Source organism: Acinonyx jubatus, chromosome F2, assembly GCF_027475565.1.
Source record: "Acinonyx jubatus isolate Ajub_Pintada_27869175 chromosome F2, VMU_Ajub_asm_v1.0, whole genome shotgun sequence".
Classification (NCBI taxonomy): Eukaryota; Metazoa; Chordata; class Mammalia; order Carnivora; family Felidae; genus Acinonyx; species Acinonyx jubatus.
This window is the reverse complement of record NC_069394.1, coordinates 49,295,078-49,300,218: the sequence shown is the minus strand read 5'-3', so window position 1 is coordinate 49,300,218 and position 5,141 is coordinate 49,295,078.

Here is a 5,141-nt window from a genome sequence, read left to right as displayed (position 1 = left end):
TCAGAGAGAGAGGGAAAGAGAGAGAGAGAATCCCAAGCAGCCTCCACATTGCCAGCACAGAGCCCATTGTGGGGCTCAGACTCACGAAACCATGAGATCATGACCTGAGCCAAAACTGAATCAGATGCTTAACTGACTGAGCGACTCAGGCGCCCCTGTGGACAGTTTTTCTTACTTGGAACTTCCATATGGGAAAGTTTAGTAAACACAAATTATTGTATGGAAACCTCTTGTTAGAATGTATAGACAGATATGTAAACAGATAAATAGATGAATGGATAGATGGTAAAATAAAAAGAGAAACAGAGAGAGTGTGACTAGAACTAGTATGTACTTCTTTCCAGTCGTAGGAGTGACTTTTTTGTTAGGAAGTATTAAGTCATCCAGGAGATTTTGTAGGCGAATCACATTTTGAAATCTGAAGTTCCAGTTCTTTCTGTTGGTTACCAGCAGCTTGCAGGCTAGAATCCTTGCTCGTGCACATTCTTCAGTAAACCTAACAGGAAACAATTGTGATTCAAATAAGATTGGCCCACTTTAAGACCAGTTCCAGTTTGGTATGACATGAAGAAGAAGAAAGGAGGAGGAGGAGGACGAAGAGGAGGAGGAGGAGGAGGAGGAAGAAGGAGGAGGAGGAAGAGAAAGAGAAGGAGGAGGAAAAAGGAGAAGAAGGACAGGAAAAGGGAAAAAAACACAACTACAGTTCTAAAAACCATTCAAAAGTGGGGTGTCTGGGTGGCTCAGTTGGTTAAGCTCCCAACTCTTCATTTTGGCTCAGGTCATGATCTCATGGTTCATGAGTTTGAGCCTCACCTCAGGCTCTATGCTGATAGCACAGAACCCGAATGGGACTCTCTCCCTCTCTCTCTCTATCCCTCCCCCGCTTATGCAGGTGCACACACATGCATGCACACACACACTCTCTCTCTCTCAAAATAAATAAACTTTAAAGAAACAAAAATAAATTATTGAAAAGTAATGTAGGCCTCTGCTGAAAAACTCTTAAAGACATCCAAATGGAAATTATACAGTAGGGTTTACATAGTAAATTATAAATTAAACTTCCTAAAATCCTTTATTAGACATGCCTTCCCCTCTCTCAAATTCTCTGTAGTTATACAGATCTCTGCATATCCCTTTATGAGTCTGTCTTTTTAGATGACCTTTCTTTGCGTAGAGCAACCTATTCGTTACCTAAAAGGTATAATAGCACGTGTGTAGGTGGAGGGGGTTAGAGGATTATAATTACTCATTATTGCTTTTGTCAAAGAGATGGAAATTTTTGTTCTCATTAGGAACAAAAGTTAAAGCTGTATGGAAATATAAAATTGTCTTTGTGGTATTAATTCCTTTCAAAAATTATAAAAATATGCCTAACCAGCTGACCTCCCTTTAGTCCTGAGAACAGGCATCTCCTTGGCAAGAAGAGATGAAGAAAGAAGAGGAAGTTAGGAGTTGTCCTGGGTTGTAGAGAAAGGGCATGCCTTCCCCTCATAGTGAGAGAAACCTCACAAGATGGAGTCTGAGGACTTGGCTTTGGGCTCTGATAGGCTACTTCCTGCTAAGAGGGTCTTGGGCAGGTCACTTAATCACACGGTGCCTCTCTCCCCATCAGCAAATGTGGAGTAATGGCATATTTATCCTCATCAAACCTTGGCTGTTGCCCTATACAAGTGAATCAAAAGGTCTTGGTGCTGATACTTAGTCTGTCACTGAGCAAGGCAAGTATTTGTTCTCTCAGCCTTGATGTCTCCATCCATTAAATAAGGCTGTTGAGAGGTACACAGGAGATAATAAATATGAAGCTTCTTTGAAAATTATAAACACAGGGGCACCTGGGTGGCTCAGTCAGGAAAGTGTCTGACTCTTGATTTCAGCTCAGGTCATGATCTCAGGGTTCATGAGATTGAGCCCTATGTCGGAGGCTGCTTGGGATTCTCTCTCTTTCCCTCTCTCTCTCTGCCTCTCCTTGCCTCTCTCTCTCAAAATAAATAAATAACCTTAAAAAAAAGAAAAATATAAACACAATCAAAATACAGGAGACTTTATACATCCAAGAGAAAGAATACGATTCTCTCTCTTTTGAACTTTTTGGGAAGGTTTTTTTGGTGTAAGGGGACTGTATTAATTTGCTATGGCTGTTACATAGACTGAGTGACTTAAACAACAGAAATTTATTTCTTCATATTTTGGAGGCTTAGAAATCCAAAATCAAGTTGTCAGCAGGGTTGTTTTCATTTCAAGATCTCTCTCACTGGCTTATAGATGACTGTCTACTCCCTTGGTTTTCACATGGTCTTCCCTTTGTTTGTGCCTGTGCCCTAATCTCCTCTTATAAAGATACTAGCCATATTGAATTTGAGCCTACCCCCATGATTTCATTTGCCTTAAATTACCCCTTGAAATGCTCTATCCCCAAATACAGTCGTATTCTGAGATATGGATGTTAGGATTTAACATATGCACTTTGGAGAGGACACCATTTAGCCCATAAATGTCACCTATTTTCTTTTGAATTGTGAATTTTTCTTTCAAGATTCTGTTATATTACTACTTTAAGTTGTTTTGTGAACAGTCAGACTAATGTCCTGATTTCTTCTGCATTTATTCACTCACAATTTGAAGAAACACTGAAATTCTGAATTCTATATTTTCAGGTTTCGAGTTCTTTAAGAATTCAGGAAGGAGCAGTAATGTCTTTGAGACCTTATTCATCAATCTCCTTTGAGATTTGTTTATGGTTTTCCTGCCAATTTACAAAAGTAAACATTACTAGTGATTCATCTTAGTTGATAAACAGTTTCCAAAAAGGAAAGGACATTTCCATTAAATAAGATCTGCTTTAAGGTAGTAATTCATTGTTAATTGTAATTCCCCAAACCATCTTCTGGTGACCAACTAAACCTAGTACTTTTCTGTACTTTTGTAGATCAAAGATAAAGAAGTGGAATCTATAATTTCCATTAGCTCAGCAAAAATTATATAAAGTAATGAAATCCACAGGATAATCTCTTAGGAAATGTTTACCTTCTGTATTTGTTAGGGTGGCAAATGCAGAATATATTTAATATGTATTTGTAACATATATATTTGTCTTGATTTATGTATAAAACAATTTTTCCAGTTCTTACTGCCTAGAGTACAAATGGAGTACTTTAACAAAACCAATTCAAATTTCACTGTCCTTAAAGTTTGCCAGTGATCAAGAAGTTCAGCTTCCTCATTAGGTATTTAGGGAGAACTGAGCCCAGTTAGGTGTTGAGCTTGAAAAATATGTCATCCTATTAAACTAAAACTCACCCCTTCTTTCTGAAGACTAAAGCTTCCTTACTGAGTCGAGGGCCTTGTGTCTGAATACTCCACTTAACATGGAGTCTCTCTTGGAAGGTTCTTCAGCTGTCTTGCAAATAGATTTAGCGGGGCTAGATGGCAAGTCAGACACATTCATGTACCCCTGAGTTCTGGCAACAAGTCAAGCAGGGACTCCTGCCACATATAAAATATATTGACAACTTTTTAAAAAGTGCTTCCTTTTACATTATCTTTTTCAAGTCTCAAAGTAGAGATGTTGGCTGAGTACAGTCATTCTAATTTTGGAGATGAGAAAATGAACTGTTACAAGGTCAAATAATTTGCCAAGGTTACACTAGTAAGTGGTGGTCCTAAGATTAAAACCCAGACATTTCAGAATCAAGTCCAGAGAACTGATAGTCCCTACATATATTAGGATAAGGGATTAGGAGATAGCCACTTCTCTCTGTTACCTAATTGCATTGGCTGACTTTACAATGGCTGAAGGAATTGTGAGGAGAACTAGAACCTTGTCTACAATTGGGATCCAATACGTATTTGAGTCTGATTAACTAGGAGAAGGAGAAGTGACAAAAGACAAATCATAAGAAAGAACTGTAGGCCCCCCAGAAAGAACTGATCTGAAGTGAGAAGAACAAGAGATGAGTAGGCAACCTGGATTCAGTGTGCACTGTCACTGGAAGCTACTCTCACACCAATATGGAAGTCTTCTCATTCTATGGAGAGGAAGGGTTGTATTTGAACTTAGTGAGCTCTGCTAGTGTGGGTTATGCACAACTCTGCTGACTGACTATGCTGAGAGAGCTAATCCATAGGAAGAAGAGGCTGCCTCCTCATTTTCCAAAGAAGGTTTTAAAACAGGTTGTCAAGTGATGGTTTGTGGTGAGTAGAAACATGCAAAAAAGCACTGGTCCTAAAGACATTGCAAGGTTGCAACCGGCATCTGCCTAAGTAGAACATCATGAGCCCTGGTCTGGGGTACACCATGGAGGTGATGGGTCCAGACTGATCCATGAACATGCAGGCATAACTCGTGGACACTCTCATAGGTGAGGGAGAGGGAGAGGGACCCTCAGAATTTGGCTGAATGGTATCACTGAGCTAAAAAGATGAGTCTAAATAACACAATGACTTTATTTGAATCTACAGGCTAATGAGAACAGGAGACAGATATAATATTTCTGGTTTTAAGAATAACAGCTTACTCTTGAGGCACCTGAGTGAGTGGCTCAGTCAGTTAAGCATCTGACTCTTGATTTTGGCTCAGGTCATGATCTCATGGTTCATGGGATCAAGCCTTGCATCAGGCTCTGTGCTGACAGTGCAGAGCCTGCTTGGAATTCTCTCTCTCTCCCTCTCTCTCTGCCCCTCCCCCACTCATGCTCTGTCTCTGTCTCAAAATAAGTAAATAAACTTTAAAAAAACAAAAAAGATGACAGTTTACTCTTTGTGGTTAACTCTGGTTAATGAGCCCAAGGATGAGTTTAAATTATAACTGATTTTCTAAATATGAATTTTGTTTACTCTAAGTCTTAGCATGCCTGACAAACTCTACAACCACATGCACAAATTCTCTCTTTATTTAATTTTTCCCATGGCCTAGGCTGGTCTGGAGGCCTGGTCTAACTGTAAAATAATGTTTTTTTCCTTCAGATAGTGCTGTAAGTTTAGAATACATATTCGTGCATTTTTATTTTCAGAAAGAGCATTCCTGTGAATCCAAAATGTCCACTGGCAAGGGTTACATTTCATTGGAGATGTGTCATTTGAGATGTGTCAACATCTGCCTACTAAAGAACGGTTTGGTGACTGAGAGCTTTAAGACTTTT